Source organism: Lathyrus oleraceus, unplaced genomic scaffold (genome assembly GCF_024323335.1).
Source record: "Lathyrus oleraceus cultivar Zhongwan6 unplaced genomic scaffold, CAAS_Psat_ZW6_1.0 chrUn0005, whole genome shotgun sequence".
NCBI classification, from domain to species: domain Eukaryota; kingdom Viridiplantae; phylum Streptophyta; class Magnoliopsida; order Fabales; family Fabaceae; genus Lathyrus; species Lathyrus oleraceus.
The window spans coordinates 192,467-202,242 of NW_026112396.1; the positions used below are offsets into that span (position 1 = coordinate 192,467).

Here is a 9,776-nt window from a genome sequence, read left to right on the forward strand (position 1 = left end):
GCCGTTAATAAGTGAAAGAAATAAAATATATACAATCAAAGCGCATGAGATATCAGGTGCGATCATACCAGCACTAATGCACCGGATCCCATCAGAACTCCGCAGTTAAGCGTGCTTGGGCGAGAGTAGTACTAGGATGGGTGACCTCCTGGGAAGTCCTTGTGTTGCACCTCTTTTTTTGCGATTTTTTAAATACTTCTTTTTATTTCTGTTAATCGGCGTAAAAGAGTCGGAAAAAGTAGGAGAAGACAAGCATTTCAGCGTTAATTATGTTTGTTTTGCCGTTAATAAGTGAAAGAAATAAAATATATACAATCAAAGCGCATGAGATATCAGGTGCGATCATACCAGCACTAATGCACCGGATCCCATCAGAACTCCGCAGTTAAGCGTGCTTGGGCGAGAGTAGTACTAGGATGGGTGACCTCCTGGGAAGTCCTTGTGTTGCACCTCTTTTTTTGCGATTTTTTAAATACTTCTTTTTATTTCTGTTAATCGGCGTAAAAGAGTCGGAAAAAGTAGGAGAAGACAAGCATTTCAGCGTTAATTATGTTTGTTTTGCCGTTAATAAGTGAAAGAAATAAAATATATACAATCAAAGCGCATGAGATATCAGGTGCGATCATACCAGCACTAATGCACCGGATCCCATCAGAACTCCGCAGTTAAGCGTGCTTGGGCGAGAGTAGTACTAGGATGGGTGACCTCCTGGGCGTTAATTATGTTTGTTTTGCCGTTAATAAGTGAAAGAAATAAAATATATACAATCAAAGCGCATGAGATATCAGGTGCGATCATACCAGCACTAATGCACCGGATCCCATCAGAACTCCGCAGTTAAGCGTGCTTGGGCGAGAGTAGTACTAGGATGGGTGACCTCCTGGGAAGTCCTTGTGTTGCACCTCTTTTTTTGCGATTTTTTAAATACTTCTTTTTTTTCTGTTAATCGGCGTAAAAGAGTCGGAAAAAGTAGGAGAAGACAAGCATTTCAGCGTTAATTATGTTTGTTTTGCCGTTAATAAGTGAAAGAAATAAAATATATACAATCAAAGCGCATGAGATATCAGGTGCGATCATACCAGCACTAATGCACCGGATCCCATCAGAACTCCGCAGTTAAGCGTGCTTGGGCGAGAGTAGTACTAGGATGGGTGACCTCCTGGGAAGTCCTTGTGTTGCACCTCTTTTTTTGCGATTTTTTAAATACTTCTTTTTATTTCTGTTAATCGGCGTAAAAGAGTCGGAAAAAGTAGGAGAAGACAAGCATTTCAGCGTTAATTATGTTTGTTTTGCCGTTAATAAGTGAAAGAAATAAAATATATACAATCAAAGCGCATGAGATATCAGGTGCGATCATACCAGCACTAATGCACCGGATCCCATCAGAACTCCGCAGTTAAGCGTGCTTGGGCGAGAGTAGTACTAGGATGGGTGACCTCCTGGGAAGTCCTTGTGTTGCACCTCTTTTTTTGCGATTTTTTAAATACTTCTTTTTATTTCTGTTAATCGGCGTAAAAGAGTCGGAAAAAGTAGGAGAAGACAAGCATTTCAGCGTTAATTATGTTTGTTTTGCCGTTAATAAGTGAAAGAAATAAAATATATACAATCAAAGCGCATGAGATATCAGGTGCGATCATACCAGCACTAATGCACCGGATCCCATCAGAACTCCGCAGTTAAGCGTGCTTGGGCGAGAGTAGTACTAGGATGGGTGACCTCCTGGGAAGTCCTTGTGTTGCACCTCTTTTTTTGCGATTTTTTAAATACTTCTTTTTATTTCTGTTAATCGGCGTAAAAGAGTCGGAAAAAGTAGGAGAAGACAAGCATTTCAGCGTTAATTATGTTTGTTTTGCCGTTAATAAGTGAAAGAAATAAAATATATACAATCAAAGCGCATGAGATATCAGGTGCGATCATACCAGCACTAATGCACCGGATCCCATCAGAACTCCGCAGTTAAGCGTGCTTGGGCGAGAGTAGTACTAGGATGGGTGACCTCCTGGGAAGTCCTTGTGTTGCACCTCTTTTTTTGCGATTTTTTAAATACTTCTTTTTATTTCTGTTAATCGGCGTAAAAGAGTCGGAAAAAGTAGGAGAAGACAAGCATTTCAGCGTTAATTATGTTTGTTTTGCCGTTAATAAGTGAAAGAAATAAAATATATACAATCAAAGCGCATGAGATATCAGGTGCGATCATACCAGCACTAATGCACCGGATCCCATCAGAACTCCGCAGTTAAGCGTGCTTGGGCGAGAGTAGTACTAGGATGGGTGACCTCCTGGGAAGTCCTTGTGTTGCACCTCTTTTTTTGCGATTTTTTAAATACTTCTTTTTATTTCTGTTAATCGGCGTAAAAGAGTCGGAAAAAGTAGGAGAAGACAAGCATTTCAGCGTTAATTATGTTTGTTTTGCCGTTAATAAGTGAAAGAAATAAAATATATACAATCAAAGCGCATGAGATATCAGGTGCGATCATACCAGCACTAATGCACCGGATCCCATCAGAACTCCGCAGTTAAGCGTGCTTGGGCGAGAGTAGTACTAGGATGGGTGACCTCCTGGGAAGTCCTTGTGTTGCACCTCTTTTTTTGCGATTTTTTAAATACTTCTTTTTATTTCTGTTAATCGGCGTAAAAGAGTCGGAAAAAGTAGGAGAAGACAAGCATTTCAGCGTTAATTATGTTTGTTTTGCCGTTAATAAGTGAAAGAAATAAAATATATACAATCAAAGCGCATGAGATATCAGGTGCGATCATACCAGCACTAATGCACCGGATCCCATCAGAACTCCGCAGTTAAGCGTGCTTGGGCGAGAGTAGTACTAGGATGGGTGACCTCCTGGGAAGTCCTTGTGTTGCACCTCTTTTTTTGCGATTTTTTAAATACTTCTTTTTATTTCTGTTAATCGGCGTAAAAGAGTCGGAAAAAGTAGGAGAAGACAAGCATTTCAGCGTTAATTATGTTTGTTTTGCCGTTAATAAGTGAAAGAAATAAAATATATACAATCAAAGCGCATGAGATATCAGGTGCGATCATACCAGCACTAATGCACCGGATCCCATCAGAACTCCGCAGTTAAGCGTGCTTGGGCGAGAGTAGTACTAGGATGGGTGACCTCCTGGGCGTTAATTATGTTTGTTTTGCCGTTAATAAGTGAAAGAAATAAAATATATACAATCAAAGCGCATGAGATATCAGGTGCGATCATACCAGCACTAATGCACCGGATCCCATCAGAACTCCGCAGTTAAGCGTGCTTGGGCGAGAGTAGTACTAGGATGGGTGACCTCCTGGGAAGTCCTTGTGTTGCACCTCTTTTTTTGCGATTTTTTAAATACTTCTTTTTTTTCTGTTAATCGGCGTAAAAGAGTCGGAAAAAGTAGGAGAAGACAAGCATTTCAGCGTTAATTATGTTTGTTTTGCCGTTAATAAGTGAAAGAAATAAAATATATACAATCAAAGCGCATGAGATATCAGGTGCGATCATACCAGCACTAATGCACCGGATCCCATCAGAACTCCGCAGTTAAGCGTGCTTGGGCGAGAGTAGTACTAGGATGGGTGACCTCCTGGGAAGTCCTTGTGTTGCACCTCTTTTTTTGCGATTTTTTAAATACTTCTTTTTATTTCTGTTAATCGGCGTAAAAGAGTCGGAAAAAGTAGGAGAAGACAAGCATTTCAGCGTTAATTATGTTTGTTTTGCCGTTAATAAGTGAAAGAAATAAAATATATACAATCAAAGCGCATGAGATATCAGGTGCGATCATACCAGCACTAATGCACCGGATCCCATCAGAACTCCGCAGTTAAGCGTGCTTGGGCGAGAGTAGTACTAGGATGGGTGACCTCCTGGGCGTTAATTATGTTTGTTTTGCCGTTAATAAGTGAAAGAAATAAAATATATACAATCAAAGCGCATGAGATATCAGGTGCGATCATACCAGCACTAATGCACCGGATCCCATCAGAACTCCGCAGTTAAGCGTGCTTGGGCGAGAGTAGTACTAGGATGGGTGACCTCCTGGGAAGTCCTTGTGTTGCACCTTTTTTTTTGCGATTTTTTAAATACTTCTTTTTATTTCTGTTAATCGGCGTAAAAGAGTCGGAAAAAGTAGGAGAAGACAAGCATTTCAGCGTTAATTATGTTTGTTTTGCCGTTAATAAGTGAAAGAAATAAAATATATACAATCAAAGCGCATGAGATATCAGGTGCGATCATACCAGCACTAATGCACCGGATCCCATCAGAACTCCGCAGTTAAGCGTGCTTGGGCGAGAGTAGTACTAGGATGGGTGACCTCCTGGGAAGTCCTTGTGTTGCACCTCTTTTTTTGCGATTTTTTAAATACTTCTTTTTATTTCTGTTAATCGGCGTAAAAGAGTCGGAAAAAGTAGGAGAAGACAAGCATTTCAGCGTTAATTATGTTTGTTTTGCCGTTAATAAGTGAAAGAAATAAAATATATACAATCAAAGCGCATGAGATATCAGGTGCGATCATACCAGCACTAATGCACCGGATCCCATCAGAACTCCGCAGTTAAGCGTGCTTGGGCGAGAGTAGTACTAGGATGGGTGACCTCCTGGGAAGTCCTTGTGTTGCACCTCTTTTTTTGCGATTTTTTAAATACTTCTTTTTATTTCTGTTAATCGGCGTAAAAGAGTCGGAAAAAGTAGGAGAAGACAAGCATTTCAGCGTTAATTATGTTTGTTTTGCCGTTAATAAGTGAAAGAAATAAAATATATACAATCAAAGCGCATGAGATATCAGGTGCGATCATACCAGCACTAATGCACCGGATCCCATCAGAACTCCGCAGTTAAGCGTGCTTGGGCGAGAGTAGTACTAGGATGGGTGACCTCCTGGGAAGTCCTTGTGTTGCACCTCTTTTTTTGCGATTTTTTAAATACTTCTTTTTATTTCTGTTAATCGGCGTAAAAGAGTCGGAAAAAGTAGGAGAAGACAAGCATTTCAGCGTTAATTATGTTTGTTTTGCCGTTAATAAGTGAAAGAAATAAAATATATACAATCAAAGCGCATGAGATATCAGGTGCGATCATACCAGCACTAATGCACCGGATCCCATCAGAACTCCGCAGTTAAGCGTGCTTGGGCGAGAGTAGTACTAGGATGGGTGACCTCCTGGGCGTTAATTATGTTTGTTTTGCCGTTAATAAGTGAAAGAAATAAAATATATACAATCAAAGCGCATGAGATATCAGGTGCGATCATACCAGCACTAATGCACCGGATCCCATCAGAACTCCGCAGTTAAGCGTGCTTGGGCGAGAGTAGTACTAGGATGGGTGACCTCCTGGGAAGTCCTTGTGTTGCACCTCTTTTTTTGCGATTTTTTAAATACTTCTTTTTATTTCTGTTAATCGGCGTAAAAGAGTCGGAAAAAGTAGGAGAAGACAAGCATTTCAGCGTTAATTATGTTTGTTTTGCCGTTAATAAGTGAAAGAAATAAAATATATACAATCAAAGCGCATGAGATATCAGGTGCGATCATACCAGCACTAATGCACCGGATCCCATCAGAACTCCGCAGTTAAGCGTGCTTGGGCGAGAGTAGTACTAGGATGGGTGACCTCCTGGGAAGTCCTTGTGTTGCACCTCTTTTTTTGCGATTTTTTAAATACTTCTTTTTATTTCTGTTAATCGGCGTAAAAGAGTCGGAAAAAGTAGGAGAAGACAAGCATTTCAGCGTTAATTATGTTTGTTTTGCCGTTAATAAGTGAAAGAAATAAAATATATACAATCAAAGCGCATGAGATATCAGGTGCGATCATACCAGCACTAATGCACCGGATCCCATCAGAACTCCGCAGTTAAGCGTGCTTGGGCGAGAGTAGTACTAGGATGGGTGACCTCCTGGGCGTTAATTATGTTTGTTTTGCCGTTAATAAGTGAAAGAAATAAAATATATACAATCAAAGCGCATGAGATATCAGGTGCGATCATACCAGCACTAATGCACCGGATCCCATCAGAACTCCGCAGTTAAGCGTGCTTGGGCGAGAGTAGTACTAGGATGGGTGACCTCCTGGGAAGTCCTTGTGTTGCACCTCTTTTTTTGCGATTTTTTAAGTACTTCTTTTTGTTTCTGTTAATCGGCGTAAAAGAGTCGGAAAAAGTAGGAGAAGACAAGCATTTCAGCGTTAATTATGTTTGTTTTGCCGTTAATAAGTGAAAGAAATAAATATATACAATCAAAGCGCATGAGATATCAGGTGCGATCATACCAGCACTAATGCACCGGATCCCATCAGAACTCCGCAGTTAAGCGTGCTTGGGCGAGAGTAGTACTAGGATGGGTGACCTCCTGGGAAGTCCTTGTGTTGCACCTCTTTTTTTGCGATTTTTTAAATACTTCTTTTTATTTCTGTTAATCGGCGTAAAAGAGTCGGAAAAAGTAGGAGAAGACAAGCATTTCAGCGTTAATTATGTTTGTTTTGCCGTTAATAAGTGAAAGAAATAAAATATATACAATCAAAGCGCATGAGATATCAGGTGCGATCATACCAGCACTAATGCACCGGATCCCATCAGAACTCCGCAGTTAAGCGTGCTTGGGCGAGAGTAGTACTAGGATGGGTGACCTCCTGGGAAGTCCTTGTGTTGCACCTCTTTTTTTGCGATTTTTTAAATACTTCTTTTTATTTCTGTTAATCGGCGTAAAAGAGTCGGAAAAAGTAGGAGAAGACAAGCATTTCAGCGTTAATTATGTTTGTTTTGCCGTTAATAAGTGAAAGAAATAAAATATATACAATCAAAGCGCATGAGATATCAGGTGCGATCATACCAGCACTAATGCACCGGATCCCATCAGAACTCCGCAGTTAAGCGTGCTTGGGCGAGAGTAGTACTAGGATGGGTGACCTCCTGGGAAGTCCTTGTGTTGCACCTCTTTTTTTGCGATTTTTTAAATACTTCTTTTTATTTCTGTTAATCGGCGTAAAAGAGTCGGAAAAGTAGGAGAAGACAAGCATTTCAGCGTTAATTATGTTTGTTTTGCCGTTAATAAGTGAAAGAAATAAAATATATACAATCAAAGCGCATGAGATATCAGGTGCGATCATACCAGCACTAATGCACCGGATCCCATCAGAACTCCGCAGTTAAGCGTGCTTGGGCGAGAGTAGTACTAGGATGGGTGACCTCCTGGGCGTTAATTATGTTTGTTTTGCCGTTAATAAGTGAAAGAAATAAAATATATACAATCAAAGCGCATGAGATATCAGGTGCGATCATACCAGCACTAATGCACCGGATCCCATCAGAACTCCGCAGTTAAGCGTGCTTGGGCGAGAGTAGTACTAGGATGGGTGACCTCCTGGGAAGTCCTTGTGTTGCACCTTTTTTTTGCGAGTTTTTAAGTACTTCTTTTTGTTTCTGTTAATCGGCGTAAAAGAGTCGGAAAAAGTAGGAGAAGACAAGCATTTCAGCGTTAATTATGTTTGTTTTGCCGTTAATAAGTGAAAGAAATAAAATATATACAATCAAAGCGCATGAGATATCAGGTGCGATCATACCAGCACTAATGCACCGGATCCCATCAGAACTCCGCAGTTAAGCGTGCTTGGGCGAGAGTAGTACTAGGATGGGTGACCTCCTGGGAAGTCCTTGTGTTGCACCTCTTTTTTTGCGATTTTTTAAATACTTCTTTTTATTTCTGTTAATCGGCGTAAAAGAGTCGGAAAAAGTAGGAGAAGACAAGCATTTCAGCGTTAATTATGTTTGTTTTGCCGTTAATAAGTGAAAGAAATAAAATATATACAATCAAAGCGCATGAGATATCAGGTGCGATCATACCAGCACTAATGCACCGGATCCCATCAGAACTCCGCAGTTAAGCGTGCTTGGGCGAGAGTAGTACTAGGATGGGTGACCTCCTGGGAAGTCCTTGTGTTGCACCTCTTTTTTTGCGATTTTTTAAATACTTCTTTTTATTTCTGTTAATCGGCGTAAAAGAGTCGGAAAAAGTAGGAGAAGACAAGCATTTCAGCGTTAATTATGTTTGTTTTGCCGTTAATAAGTGAAAGAAATAAAATATATACAATCAAAGCGCATGAGATATCAGGTGCGATCATACCAGCACTAATGCACCGGATCCCATCAGAACTCCGCAGTTAAGCGTGCTTGGGCGAGAGTAGTACTAGGATGGGTGACCTCCTGGGAAGTCCTTGTGTTGCACCTCTTTTTTTGCGATTTTTTAAATACTTCTTTTTATTTCTGTTAATCGGCGTAAAAGAGTCGGAAAAAGTAGGAGAAGACAAGCATTTCAGCGTTAATTATGTTTGTTTTGCCGTTAATAAGTGAAAGAAATAAAATATATACAATCAAAGCGCATGAGATATCAGGTGCGATCATACCAGCACTAATGCACCGGATCCCATCAGAACTCCGCAGTTAAGCGTGCTTGGGCGAGAGTAGTACTAGGATGGGTGACCTCCTGGGAAGTCCTTGTGTTGCACCTCTTTTTTTGCGATTTTTTAAATACTTCTTTTTATTTCTGTTAATCGGCGTAAAAGAGTCGGAAAAAGTAGGAGAAGACAAGCATTTCAGCGTTAATTATGTTTGTTTTGCCGTTAATAAGTGAAAGAAATAAAATATATACAATCAAAGCGCATGAGATATCAGGTGCGATCATACCAGCACTAATGCACCGGATCCCATCAGAACTCCGCAGTTAAGCGTGCTTGGGCGAGAGTAGTACTAGGATGGGTGACCTCCTGGGAAGTCCTTGTGTTGCACCTCTTTTTTTGCGATTTTTTAAATACTTCTTTTTATTTCTGTTAATCGGCGTAAAAGAGTCGGAAAAAGTAGGAGAAGACAAGCATTTCAGCGTTAATTATGTTTGTTTTGCCGTTAATAAGTGAAAGAAATAAAATATATACAATCAAAGCGCATGAGATATCAGGTGCGATCATACCAGCACTAATGCACCGGATCCCATCAGAACTCCGCAGTTAAGCGTGCTTGGGCGAGAGTAGTACTAGGATGGGTGACCTCCTGGGCGTTAATTATGTTTGTTTTGCCGTTAATAAGTGAAAGAAATAAAATATATACAATCAAAGCGCATGAGATATCAGGTGCGATCATACCAGCACTAATGCACCGGATCCCATCAGAACTCCGCAGTTAAGCGTGCTTGGGCGAGAGTAGTACTAGGATGGGTGACCTCCTGGGAAGTCCTTGTGTTGCACCTCTTTTTTTGCGAGTTTTTAAGTACTTCTTTTTGTTTCTGTTAATCGGCGTAAAAGAGTCGGAAAAAGTAGGAGAAGACAAGCATTTCAGCGTTAATTATGTTTGTTTTGCCGTTAATAAGTGAAAGAAATAAAATATATACAATCAAAGCGCATGAGATATCAGGTGCGATCATACCAGCACTAATGCACCGGATCCCATCAGAACTCCGCAGTTAAGCGTGCTTGGGCGAGAGTAGTACTAGGATGGGTGACCTCCTGGGAAGTCCTTGTGTTGCACCTCTTTTTTTGCGATTTTTAAATACTTCTTTTTATTTCTGTTAATCGGCGTAAAAGAGTCGGAAAAAGTAGGAGAAGACAAGCATTTCAGCGTTAATTATGTTTGTTTTGCCGTTAATAAGTGAAAGAAATAAAATATATACAATCAAAGCGCATGAGATATCAGGTGCGATCATACCAGCACTAATGCACCGGATCCCATCAGAACTCCGCAGTTAAGCGTGCTTGGGCGAGAGTAGTACTAGGATGGGTGACCTCCTGGGCGTTAATTATGTTTGTTTTGCCGTT

General features: G+C 40.6%; 30 non-coding genes and 8 pseudogenes across 30 annotated transcripts; all 38 read left to right on the forward strand.

Annotated features, from left to right (window-relative positions):
- Positions 1–54: 54 nt before the first annotated feature.
- Positions 55–173, forward strand: LOC127110752 (5S ribosomal RNA). Its single transcript, XR_007797534.1, has one exon. It is a non-coding gene; the product is annotated as a 5S ribosomal RNA (ribosomal RNA).
- A 161-nt stretch (positions 174–334) lies between these two features.
- Positions 335–453, forward strand: LOC127110753 (5S ribosomal RNA). The gene has a single exon (XR_007797535.1). It is a non-coding gene; the product is annotated as a 5S ribosomal RNA (ribosomal RNA).
- Positions 454–614: 161 nt separating this feature from the next.
- On the forward strand, positions 615–737 carry LOC127111455 (uncharacterized; annotated as a pseudogene).
- A 49-nt stretch (positions 738–786) lies between these two features.
- LOC127110755 (5S ribosomal RNA) lies at positions 787–905 on the forward strand. Its single transcript, XR_007797537.1, has one exon. It is a non-coding gene; the product is annotated as a 5S ribosomal RNA (ribosomal RNA).
- Positions 906–1,065: 160 nt separating this feature from the next.
- On the forward strand, positions 1,066–1,184 carry LOC127110756 (5S ribosomal RNA). Its single transcript, XR_007797538.1, has one exon. It is a non-coding gene; the product is annotated as a 5S ribosomal RNA (ribosomal RNA).
- A 161-nt stretch (positions 1,185–1,345) lies between these two features.
- LOC127110757 (5S ribosomal RNA) lies at positions 1,346–1,464 on the forward strand. The gene has a single exon (XR_007797539.1). It is a non-coding gene; the product is annotated as a 5S ribosomal RNA (ribosomal RNA).
- Positions 1,465–1,625: 161 nt separating this feature from the next.
- LOC127110758 (5S ribosomal RNA) lies at positions 1,626–1,744 on the forward strand. Its single transcript, XR_007797540.1, has one exon. It is a non-coding gene; the product is annotated as a 5S ribosomal RNA (ribosomal RNA).
- A 161-nt stretch (positions 1,745–1,905) lies between these two features.
- LOC127110759 (5S ribosomal RNA) lies at positions 1,906–2,024 on the forward strand. Its single transcript, XR_007797541.1, has one exon. It is a non-coding gene; the product is annotated as a 5S ribosomal RNA (ribosomal RNA).
- A 161-nt stretch (positions 2,025–2,185) lies between these two features.
- LOC127110761 (5S ribosomal RNA) lies at positions 2,186–2,304 on the forward strand. Its single transcript, XR_007797543.1, has one exon. It is a non-coding gene; the product is annotated as a 5S ribosomal RNA (ribosomal RNA).
- Positions 2,305–2,465: 161 nt separating this feature from the next.
- Positions 2,466–2,584, forward strand: LOC127110762 (5S ribosomal RNA). Its single transcript, XR_007797544.1, has one exon. It is a non-coding gene; the product is annotated as a 5S ribosomal RNA (ribosomal RNA).
- A 161-nt stretch (positions 2,585–2,745) lies between these two features.
- On the forward strand, positions 2,746–2,864 carry LOC127110763 (5S ribosomal RNA). Its single transcript, XR_007797545.1, has one exon. It is a non-coding gene; the product is annotated as a 5S ribosomal RNA (ribosomal RNA).
- Positions 2,865–3,025: 161 nt separating this feature from the next.
- Positions 3,026–3,148, forward strand: LOC127111465 (uncharacterized; annotated as a pseudogene).
- Positions 3,149–3,197: 49 nt separating this feature from the next.
- LOC127110764 (5S ribosomal RNA) lies at positions 3,198–3,316 on the forward strand. Its single transcript, XR_007797546.1, has one exon. It is a non-coding gene; the product is annotated as a 5S ribosomal RNA (ribosomal RNA).
- Positions 3,317–3,476: 160 nt separating this feature from the next.
- Positions 3,477–3,595, forward strand: LOC127110766 (5S ribosomal RNA). The gene has a single exon (XR_007797547.1). It is a non-coding gene; the product is annotated as a 5S ribosomal RNA (ribosomal RNA).
- A 161-nt stretch (positions 3,596–3,756) lies between these two features.
- LOC127111517 (uncharacterized) lies at positions 3,757–3,879 on the forward strand (annotated as a pseudogene).
- A 49-nt stretch (positions 3,880–3,928) lies between these two features.
- Positions 3,929–4,047, forward strand: LOC127111407 (5S ribosomal RNA). Its single transcript, XR_007798160.1, has one exon. It is a non-coding gene; the product is annotated as a 5S ribosomal RNA (ribosomal RNA).
- Positions 4,048–4,208: 161 nt separating this feature from the next.
- On the forward strand, positions 4,209–4,327 carry LOC127110768 (5S ribosomal RNA). The gene has a single exon (XR_007797549.1). It is a non-coding gene; the product is annotated as a 5S ribosomal RNA (ribosomal RNA).
- Positions 4,328–4,488: 161 nt separating this feature from the next.
- On the forward strand, positions 4,489–4,607 carry LOC127110769 (5S ribosomal RNA). The gene has a single exon (XR_007797550.1). It is a non-coding gene; the product is annotated as a 5S ribosomal RNA (ribosomal RNA).
- A 161-nt stretch (positions 4,608–4,768) lies between these two features.
- Positions 4,769–4,887, forward strand: LOC127110770 (5S ribosomal RNA). The gene has a single exon (XR_007797551.1). It is a non-coding gene; the product is annotated as a 5S ribosomal RNA (ribosomal RNA).
- Positions 4,888–5,048: 161 nt separating this feature from the next.
- LOC127111518 (uncharacterized) lies at positions 5,049–5,171 on the forward strand (annotated as a pseudogene).
- A 49-nt stretch (positions 5,172–5,220) lies between these two features.
- On the forward strand, positions 5,221–5,339 carry LOC127110771 (5S ribosomal RNA). The gene has a single exon (XR_007797552.1). It is a non-coding gene; the product is annotated as a 5S ribosomal RNA (ribosomal RNA).
- Positions 5,340–5,500: 161 nt separating this feature from the next.
- On the forward strand, positions 5,501–5,619 carry LOC127110772 (5S ribosomal RNA). The gene has a single exon (XR_007797553.1). It is a non-coding gene; the product is annotated as a 5S ribosomal RNA (ribosomal RNA).
- A 161-nt stretch (positions 5,620–5,780) lies between these two features.
- Positions 5,781–5,903, forward strand: LOC127111519 (uncharacterized; annotated as a pseudogene).
- Positions 5,904–5,952: 49 nt separating this feature from the next.
- LOC127110773 (5S ribosomal RNA) lies at positions 5,953–6,071 on the forward strand. The gene has a single exon (XR_007797554.1). It is a non-coding gene; the product is annotated as a 5S ribosomal RNA (ribosomal RNA).
- A 160-nt stretch (positions 6,072–6,231) lies between these two features.
- On the forward strand, positions 6,232–6,350 carry LOC127110774 (5S ribosomal RNA). Its single transcript, XR_007797555.1, has one exon. It is a non-coding gene; the product is annotated as a 5S ribosomal RNA (ribosomal RNA).
- A 161-nt stretch (positions 6,351–6,511) lies between these two features.
- LOC127110775 (5S ribosomal RNA) lies at positions 6,512–6,630 on the forward strand. Its single transcript, XR_007797556.1, has one exon. It is a non-coding gene; the product is annotated as a 5S ribosomal RNA (ribosomal RNA).
- Positions 6,631–6,791: 161 nt separating this feature from the next.
- On the forward strand, positions 6,792–6,910 carry LOC127110776 (5S ribosomal RNA). The gene has a single exon (XR_007797557.1). It is a non-coding gene; the product is annotated as a 5S ribosomal RNA (ribosomal RNA).
- Positions 6,911–7,070: 160 nt separating this feature from the next.
- LOC127111521 (uncharacterized) lies at positions 7,071–7,193 on the forward strand (annotated as a pseudogene).
- A 49-nt stretch (positions 7,194–7,242) lies between these two features.
- Positions 7,243–7,361, forward strand: LOC127111408 (5S ribosomal RNA). Its single transcript, XR_007798161.1, has one exon. It is a non-coding gene; the product is annotated as a 5S ribosomal RNA (ribosomal RNA).
- A 160-nt stretch (positions 7,362–7,521) lies between these two features.
- On the forward strand, positions 7,522–7,640 carry LOC127110777 (5S ribosomal RNA). Its single transcript, XR_007797558.1, has one exon. It is a non-coding gene; the product is annotated as a 5S ribosomal RNA (ribosomal RNA).
- Positions 7,641–7,801: 161 nt separating this feature from the next.
- LOC127110779 (5S ribosomal RNA) lies at positions 7,802–7,920 on the forward strand. Its single transcript, XR_007797560.1, has one exon. It is a non-coding gene; the product is annotated as a 5S ribosomal RNA (ribosomal RNA).
- A 161-nt stretch (positions 7,921–8,081) lies between these two features.
- On the forward strand, positions 8,082–8,200 carry LOC127110780 (5S ribosomal RNA). The gene has a single exon (XR_007797561.1). It is a non-coding gene; the product is annotated as a 5S ribosomal RNA (ribosomal RNA).
- A 161-nt stretch (positions 8,201–8,361) lies between these two features.
- On the forward strand, positions 8,362–8,480 carry LOC127110782 (5S ribosomal RNA). Its single transcript, XR_007797562.1, has one exon. It is a non-coding gene; the product is annotated as a 5S ribosomal RNA (ribosomal RNA).
- Positions 8,481–8,641: 161 nt separating this feature from the next.
- Positions 8,642–8,760, forward strand: LOC127110783 (5S ribosomal RNA). The gene has a single exon (XR_007797563.1). It is a non-coding gene; the product is annotated as a 5S ribosomal RNA (ribosomal RNA).
- Positions 8,761–8,921: 161 nt separating this feature from the next.
- On the forward strand, positions 8,922–9,044 carry LOC127111442 (uncharacterized; annotated as a pseudogene).
- Positions 9,045–9,093: 49 nt separating this feature from the next.
- Positions 9,094–9,212, forward strand: LOC127110784 (5S ribosomal RNA). Its single transcript, XR_007797564.1, has one exon. It is a non-coding gene; the product is annotated as a 5S ribosomal RNA (ribosomal RNA).
- Positions 9,213–9,373: 161 nt separating this feature from the next.
- On the forward strand, positions 9,374–9,492 carry LOC127110785 (5S ribosomal RNA). The gene has a single exon (XR_007797565.1). It is a non-coding gene; the product is annotated as a 5S ribosomal RNA (ribosomal RNA).
- Positions 9,493–9,652: 160 nt separating this feature from the next.
- Positions 9,653–9,775, forward strand: LOC127111443 (uncharacterized; annotated as a pseudogene).
- Position 9,776: the final 1 nt, after the last annotated feature.